Genomic DNA, 9,371 nt, shown 5'->3' with positions numbered 1-9,371 from the left:
CAGCAGCAACTCGTAGCTGGAGAGAGTGGAGGTCGGAAAGAGATTTAAAGAGAAATAATTAACGCTGTACGGTCCAGTTAGTCAGACTAGAACTCATCAATATAGTAAATCATCATCAAAATAATCACTTATCTGAAATATACCACCTACATAAACCTGGGTTAACCGGAAACAAACTGAGGTAAGGAATTTTGCAATGGATTTAAATTTACAAAACGGAAAAAAAAAAAAAAAAAAAAAAAAAAAAAAACTAAAATGGTTTAACTGCTGTAGAACTAACTCAAGCAACAACGAGATGTTTTGTCTTTTGTCGTAACTAATGATGATGGAGATGAATATCTATGTCTAAAGTGATTGCCTTTGACATTAAAATAAATATAGGCAATGTGCGTTTCAACACACAATAACAAAGGATACCTGTCTCAATGGAATAATTTAATCCTGAATAATTATAGTTAAGATATATAATATTATATATATATATAATATATATGTATTATGAATAAAATGAGGAAAGACAAAATCAGCGAAGCGTGCATGTTTTTTTTTGATGTTTGTTGTCCTAATAGCCTATTGTTGTTTCATGCTGGCTTGGGTAATGCAGGGTTTTAACTGGGGGTACTAGTACTACTGTAAAATATTACCATCTTGTAACTGTACATGTGAAGCAGAGACTTTAACCTTTCCAAATAATTTGTTTTCAGATTACGTTTTTTGTGTCATTTTGGGATTCCTCATGCAATTCCAATAAAAAAGACACCTAACACAAATCTCTTGCTCAAATAGTTTTTGAGTTAAATATTGATTGAAAGGTTACAGGGGGTCCAAAATCAACCATATTTTAACAAATCTACTTTTGACCCATCGACCCGATCTGCCTGAAATTTAAACGTTATTGTTTGTTTATTTTTACTTTTTTTTTTATTGCATTGAACAACCTTGAGCGCAGGGGGAGGTTGTGTGGTTTGTCACAAATCAGGATGATGAAGTTGGCTTCTTACACCCCGTTCACACTTGCGGTTTAGGCCTGGTGAAATTTAGACCCGCTTTTTGATGCTGCCTCAGGGCCGGCCTGTCTGCGTGTGTGAACCCAACGCAGGCCCTGGGCCGGCCTTAATGGGTCAGTGCGGTGAGGTACATCAAACCACTCCCTTACTAGGTCGAGCATAGTAGATCAAAACAATGTCGGTTTTAAGGGGTAGCACCTGGGACGATGCAGAAATGAACCCTTAGCAGTCCATTTATTCAGCGCTTATCAGGTGCGTCAGGTCCAATTTATTTTCACACGTGCTGTTTTAAATTTTTTTTTTTCCAGAGTAAAACAGGTTTAAAATGTATTGAATCGCAAAAGGACAGTCCTGCATCTCCAGCCAAGCCCCACCCCTTGTTCGCTGTATTTTTCACATACCTCTTTATAGACGTTGATACTGTCCTGATCACTCGTTTTATCACCAAACTCCTCAATAATGCGATCCAAGTCATTATTTTATTGCTATAACATCTCAAAAAGCTCTGCAAATGTCTGTGATTTGTCTGTGGTCTTTGAGCGCTGGATGCAGAAGCAGCTATCTCCTTTATGTCCGTATTGTCTCTGGTGAAAACCTGCAAGTTTGTCCGAGAACTTTCGGAAATACTGATCAGCAGGCCAGAGATAAACCCACCACAGATCTTGGATTTTATGGAACGTACGGCGATCTCCAGCCCATTAAATAGCAATGGGGAATGCACTGAATACACAGACACTTTTGACTATGATGATACTGGGTCAGTCATGAATGGTAAGTATTTCTTCATTGTACAGCTTTCATTAAAACGATAAAACGATAAAACGTGTGCTTTCTCGCGTTCTGTGTGTGTGTGTGTATGTATGTATATGTATATATGTATATATATATATATATATATATATATATATATATATATATATATATATATATATATATATATATACACACACATTTCAGATTGTAGCTAAGATTGTAAATCTCAATATTGATAAATAATGCATACGACGTTGCGTATTCAGTCATCATTAATATAATAATCTGTATTGTGATTAATGTAATGTACACGTCCTTGTTTGCTGCATTTACGCATGATCCAACACGATCGCTTCTTTCCACAGTAACCGACTGCACTGTCAACACATGCCTTTATCGTATCTTATGCAATAAGTACAGTGCCAACAGTGTTGCAAAAAAGAAGATTGCCATATTTACATCTGCAAATTTCCCAGCTCAGTCTCTTATGTTGAGTTCCGGGAATGCGGTGTTTACATTACTGTTTACATTCCTGACAAGCACTTTGCTGCAATTTAGGGTTCCTTTTCAGCCACATATGTGAACGCACTTAGGCCCCCTAAAACCTCAACTGTGAACGGAAATTTTGAGGTGGCCCAAGGCCGATTCAGTAAGTGTGAACTGGGTGTTATTCGCCAGCTTCTTTCTTATTCGGCCGCTGAAGTTGGCTTCTTCGCCAGCGTCTTATTTGCATTTCGCAAATGTAACACACATTGAATAAATAGCTGGAGTATTTTGAGGGTTAAATCGCTCTGGGCCACTTATTCCAAAGTTGATTCTCACAGAGGGGGAACCCATCTATGTCACACATGGGTATTTACCCCGTCCCAAAACAGTTTTGATACGAAAACAGTTGGCAAACATGGCACAGATAGCGCATTCCAGCTTCTTATTTGCATATGTGCTCTGTGAGAATCAACTTTGAAATAAGTGGCAAAGAGCGATTTAACCCCCGAAATACCCGTTACTTATTTAGTTTGCATTAATTGGATAACATGCCAACTTGCTATCTGTGCCATGTTTCCCTGCTGTTTTTGTATCAAAATCCATTTTTGGCCAGGACAAATACACATGAGGGACATAGAGGGGTTCCCTCTCTGTGAGAATTAACTTTGCAATAAGTGGCCCAACGCGTTAACCCTTGAAATACTCCAGTTACTTATTCAATTTGTGTTACATTTTATGTGAATAAAAAGCTGGAATGCACTATCTGTGCCATGTTTGCCTGCTGTTTTCATATCAAAATAGGTTTTGGGCCGGGGAGGTACCCCTGGGTGACATAGATGGGTTCCCCCTCTGTGAGAATCAACCTTGAAATAAGTGGCCCAAAACGATTTAACCCCCGAAGTACACCAGCTACTTATTCAAATTGCGGTATTGAATAACATGCCAATGCTATTTGTGCCATGTTTGCCAGCCGTTTTTGTATCAAAATCCGTTTTGGGATGGGATAAATACACATGGGGGAAGTAGAGAGGTTCCCCCCTCAGTGGCCCAGAGCGATTTGACCCCTGGAGTACCTGTTACTTCTGCAATGTGTGTTACATTTGCTGTATGCAAATAAGAAGCTGGAATGCACTATCTGTGCCATGTTTCCTGGTTTTTATTCAATATGTGGTTGATGCTTTAATGGCTTAAAGAAAATGATATGCTCCCCTTACATACACCATTGATGCACCATAGATAGAAGATTATTGTCTGGATTTACCATAAAATACTTAGATTGAATCTTTCCTGTTGATGTATTTAGTCGCCCCAGTTCACGACACCAAGATGCTTCCCAAACCACCACAGAAGCACCTTTGGCCCAACTGATTACAAGTTTCACTATAAGCATGTCCTCTCCAGCGTCATGACCCTTTAATATAAACCATAAAATGAGATTTGTCAGACCATATAGTACCACGTTCAGCAAATCCTCAGTACTGGTGCGTACACTATTATATTCAAGCAATCTGTGGTATTTGAAGTCACACATTAAGAAAGAAGGTCAAGCCGATAAATATTTTGGCTAAGCTTATACATATGGGATCCCAAATCACATGAAACCATAAATGGGGTGTGTGAAGTGTTAATCAGAAAAGCTGATCAAGCCACATACCTACACCTTTGAAAGACTATTTTCTAGAGATCAAGGTTAGTTTAGGTTAGTTTAAAACAACACTATATAGCGTAAAAATGAGAATAGTGTAGCCATTACAATAAAAGGGATTTTGACCATAATCTTAGGAAAAGGCCTACATGGTAATTTTATGTCAACATGCCTAATTGTATACTTCAAACTACACGTCTTCTCAATCATATGATTATTAAAATTTCTAAAAAAAAAAAAAAAATACATCAGTAATGTAGCGACCTCTGTCAAAAATGCCCAAATGCCTTCCTGTGGGTCTCTTATCAAACTGCTAACCACTGTCAGCAAGTGTTGTTTGGACCATATACCAGCAACAAAGGGTTCAAAATCTTTGTGAATGTCCAATGGAAGGCACCAATAGAAACGAAACCTAGAGCATACAAAGGTACTTTTCTTGCTTTCAGTGAGACAAAGTTGTTGATGACATGGTCATAGTTCAGAGAGTTGGCCAATGCAAATTCAGTGGATATAATGGCTAGATTGGACAAGCGTTCTTGGCTCATCGAGGTTCGTTGATCATTTTGATCAATTTCAGCTTACTGAAACTACATTGGATTGTTAGGGAACCTGCAAATAAATTACCTACGTGCTTGAAATATCATACTGCTAGGTGGATGGGAAAATGTTTATTTGCATGTAAAGAATTGTTATGTGAAGATTGGAACTAAGTTTTAGGCTACCAATAATCAGTATAATAATTAGAATTAATAGTAGAAGATGCTGACCTGGAAAATGCTGCTGATCTTTCTGTTGGTTTGATTTTCTATGGAAGGTTCTCAGCCCAGAATAAAGAAAAGGAGACTCTCACTCTCCAAACTAGGAGAGCTTTCCTTGCCTGTTCTTGAGAAATATGATCTGACTTCAAGGCTGTATTCTGTGCAATACTGGATTTTAAAAATGTTAATGCCGGATGTGCCCACATGAAACCATTTGGAAAACAATCTGACTATTCACTCCTAACTGGTCCCAAAAATAAAAAAAAGTTTTAGCATTTCAAATAAATTAAAAAAAAAACGCAGCTATTTTACATAAACTAAATGTCCGCTATAATGTTTAAAAATGTTTAGGATTACTAGACAATGATTATTTAAAACTGGAGGATATTCTGCCACAAAATAGAAAAAGCTTGGTATCAGCACTGCAGGACATCTCTCAAAATGACACACTGTCCTTTCACACAGCACAGTCAGTCACAATGCAATATAGCAAAGGAACCCTTTCAGTTCTTTCAAATAAGACAAGTCCTCAAAATGACCACAATATAGCCTACACACTAATCGCATACGTCCAAGTGAATAAATGTGATCGCTGCATGCTAAGCTGTAAAAATTAAACAAAACACAAAAAAACCCCAACAAATCAACAAATAAAAACACAGGGTGCAAATAAAAAAAAAAAAAATGAAAGCATAAAAAAAACAGACAATATATCAATATAAAAGTTTACCACGTTATCAGCAAAAAAAATATTTATAGTAGTCTGTGAAAAATACATTTGGTCAGGTTACCCGAACCACATATTTTTTTGTATTTGGCCTTATTATTTGTCAGCCAATCAGCACCCCCTAAAGTCAACAGCCAACTTGAGGGGGGCGCCGATTGGCTGACGATTAATAAAGTGCTTTCATTTCTTTTGTCATGTTGTTTTTGTTTTGAATTGTTATTGCACAAATTTGTTTCATTATTATTCTTCAGCCAATTGGCACCCCCTGAGGAAAGCGCCCTGCGCGTCCACACTGCTCGCACCCCCCTTGGTACGGCCTTGCCAGCAGTTAGTTTAAAGTATATAAACATTGAAAGACAGCAGTGGTCACAGACCAGTTACTGACATTAAACAACTGGCTATCTGAACTCCATTTTTTATAAACAACCATGACAAGTCTTTTGGCCTAATTATTAACATGTTAATTTGTGTTTTCATTTTCTTTATTAAACTAACAAAACAGAAAATAAGTAGAATCCTAAAGAAAATGTTGTACATCAAAGTACATATTGTCTGTAGCTGACAATAAAATAAATATTTATTTTACAACATTGTTATTAGATGTGGGATGAAATGGGGATATAACAATGCCCCTGTTGTCTTTTTAAAATATTGTGTGTGGCTGTGTCTCAAGTCTGCATTCGTCAACAGCTGTGGGCAGGAACAAGGCTGACCTACAGTCTGTAATCTGTGAGTCAAACAGCCATGGAACAAATCTTACCAGCTGGCACAAAATCCTGATTGCATCCATTTATGTGTTGCCTTTATTCGTATAAAGCATTATGTTGAAACTGATGGAATAAAGTGATAAGAGAACAAAGGGTCATACCAGCTCAACCAGAACCGTTGCCTGACTGTCTCAGATTCTGCAAGAAAAATTCACCTGGGGGTTTTCGGGTCCACTGAGTTCAGAAATGCTAATCTATTTTTTTACATTTTTTTTATTTCCCCTTCGAGTTGTGACCTGGCAAAAGTCAATCAAAAGTGAAAAAGTAGTAGATGTGAAATTCTAGTGATGCTAGAAGTTCTTAACCCCTCAGGTTTACTTTGGCAATCCTATTTTTTGTCTTTTCTATCAGTTTGTAGTTTTTAAAACACAAATAATTTAGATTTTGTTAGTTTCAAATGTGTCACTGTAACAAATAAATCTAAGTTCATAACCCTGTAGCTCCAAGCTAGTGCCACTGGAAGCACACCCTGTCACTTTTTACTCTAGCTCTAACCCCAGACAATGCAATGTTGAAGAATAATGCCAGCTCAGTTAGGACTATGTGGTACTTCACCAAAATCCACGGATACCAACATGTTTTGCTTGATTCTTGTAAACCTCATCTCCTGGTACACATGATGCTTCACATGATGGTAGTGTCTACGTTGAGCCCAGGGTGATTTTTCACTTTAAGTTGCAGTACAGGGTTGCATAGGGGAGGGACTGACATTCACTTCCTGATATATATATTTTCGTGTGATGTCATTGAGAGGGGCATTTAGTGTCTAAAGGGCGGAGGCAGTTTACAGCAGCCAGGCAGAGACTAAAGCAGAAACAAAACATCACAGGAACTTGTTTAGAGATTAAAAAAAGGACAAACACTGTAAATCTAATGTATTGGGCTTTTATTTAAATTAGAACATTGTGTGTGTGTGTGTGTGTGTAAAATATATATATATGTGTGGAAGGGGTGTGGGTAATTCACTGACCAGGAGACAGACAGGTGAAACACCACACAGGTGCCCAGTTTTATTTTAGACCGGTTCTTATTTCTCTCCGGCAGAGGGCACTGTTGACCGTGGGCTGCCTATCAACGATGATAGACAGCACCACGGAAATACCACAGCTGGTACATGAACAGCAAATGCACTCGCAGGTGCTCAAAGAAATAATAATGAAAACAGAAGGCGAAAAGAACAAGGGAAAATAAAACAGTAATAAAACTACAAATAAAAGGTGCTGCACTCGGCACGGTTATCCCGGTCGCAGCTACCTGCACGACCCGGATCACTGTCCTACTCTGTCGGCTATCTAGCCTGCTCTTTTACAATACGCCGGGGTCTGCCCAAGGGTTCCCCGCTCTCTCTCTCTTTCTCGCTGTGAATTTCGTTTCTCCCGGCTGATTCCCGGTCCTGAACCAAAGCTTCCGCACTCTTGGTGAGTCTAAGTGGGCAGACCTGAGGAAACAACAGAGCGTTATTTTATAGGACCAACAATCACCCAAGACCCGCCTCCCAGCCATTCAGAGAGGGGGAAAGTCCACACACACCCTTTCCCACCTCCCCGTGTCATTGCCATGACTCACAGGCGGCTGTTGGGCGACTGCCGCCCTCTTCCTGCAGCCCGTGAACACGCCAGCAGAGTCAGAACAGATCTCTCCCTCGTTCCCCTCAGAATGACACCACCGGTTCATTCGAAAATCTTACACCCCCATGCCTTCCCGAGAGAAAAAGTCTGCGTTTTGATGCAGCTTCGGTGGACTACCCTGAAGGAATAGGGCTGCAAGGCCAAGTACCACCGTGTGATTCTGGCGTTGCTATCTTTCATCCGGTGAAGCCATGCTAAGGGGGCATGATCTGTAACCAGGGTGAAGTGTCGCCCCAGGAGGTAGTACCGGAGTGACTCGACTGCCCATTTTACCGCGAGACACTCCTTCTCGATGGTGCTATAATTTTTCTCGCGGGGAAGGAGCTTTCTGCTGATATACAGGACCGGGTGCTTGCTTCCCCGAACCTCCTGAGACAACACTGCCCCGAGACCTGTCTCTGACGCATCCGTCTGCAGGGTGAACCTCTTACCAAAATCCGGGCTGCATAGTACTGGCTTACTACACAGCCTCCGCTTCAAGGCGAGAAAGGCCCTCTGGCACGACTCCGTCCACTGAACCGTATTTGGGGCAGCCTTCCGGGTGAGGTCTGTCAAGGGAGCAGCGAGCGTAGCGAAACTCGGGATGAACTTTCTATAATAGCCCGCTAGTCCCAAGAAAGAGCGCACCTGGGTTTTGGTTGTAGGAACCGGCCAGTCAGCCAAGGCTTTCACCTTAGCAACTAGCGGTCTGATCTGGCCGCCCCCTACTCGATACCCCAAATACTCCGACTCACTCTTCCCAATGGCACACTTCTTTGGGTTAGCAGTGAGCCCCGCCTCCCGCAAGGATTGCAGCACCGCCGCTACCTTACACAGATGACTCGGCCAATCCTCACTGTGGATAACCACGTCATCTATGTAAGCAGCGGCGTACTGCTGATGGGGCCGCAAGATGCGATCCATCATCCGCTGGAAAGTGGCGGGGGCTCCGTGCAACCCAAAGGGCATGGTCCTGAATTGGTATAACCCGAAGGGAGTCGAAAACGCCGTCCTCTCTCTAGATTCCGGAGTCAGGGGTATCTGCCAGTACCCCTTCGTTAAATCCAGTGTCGTCATAAAATGAGCCGTGCCTAGACGCTCCAGCAACTCATCTACTCGGGGCATCGGATAAGCGTCAAATTTCGATTTCTCATTGATTCGTCTGAAATCAATGCAAAATCGAGTTGACCCGTCTGGCTTATCGACTAAAACGATTGGACTGTTCCAGTCACTTTGGGACTCTTCTATTACCCCCAGTCTCAGCATTTCGTCAATTTCCGCTTTTATTACCTGTCTTTTACGCTCAGGTATACGGTACGGCCTCTGGCGAACTAGCGCCCCCGGCTCAATATCAATGTGATGATGGGCTACTCGAGTCTGCCCCGGGACGGAAGAGAACACGTCAGGAAACTCCGCCACCAGACCGTGAGCCTGACATTTCTGCGTTGGTGTCAGATTCTCAGCAATCTGTACCGATCCTTTTCTTGCCAACACAGAAAGATCAGGTCCCAGGTCTGTGACGTCATCTGCATGCGCCACTAACAACGCCTCTGGTTGCAACCAAGGCTTTAAGAGATTGATATGATAAATGTGTTTCTCTGTCCGTCGCTCCGGCTGGCAG

At 41.3% G+C, this 9,371-nt stretch overlaps 1 protein-coding gene across 11 annotated transcripts in view; it reads left to right on the top strand.

The window, feature by feature from the left end:
* LOC121318359 (protein PHTF2-like) overlaps positions 1–9,371 on the top strand; it is an 87,738-nt gene continuing 78,367 nt past the window's right edge. For all 11 annotated transcript variants that reach the window (XM_041254928.1, XM_041254927.1, XM_041254924.1 and 8 more), the window contains exon 1: positions 1–181. The gene's annotated coding sequence lies outside the window, so the exon portion shown is untranslated. The remainder of the gene's footprint in view (positions 182–9,371) is intronic.

The sequence above is a fragment of the Polyodon spathula genome, chromosome 7, assembly GCF_017654505.1.
Source record: "Polyodon spathula isolate WHYD16114869_AA chromosome 7, ASM1765450v1, whole genome shotgun sequence".
NCBI classification, from domain to species: Eukaryota; Metazoa; Chordata; class Actinopteri; order Acipenseriformes; family Polyodontidae; genus Polyodon; species Polyodon spathula.
Note: the sequence above shows the minus strand (reverse complement) of the source record. Positions and strands in the feature narration are given on the sequence as shown.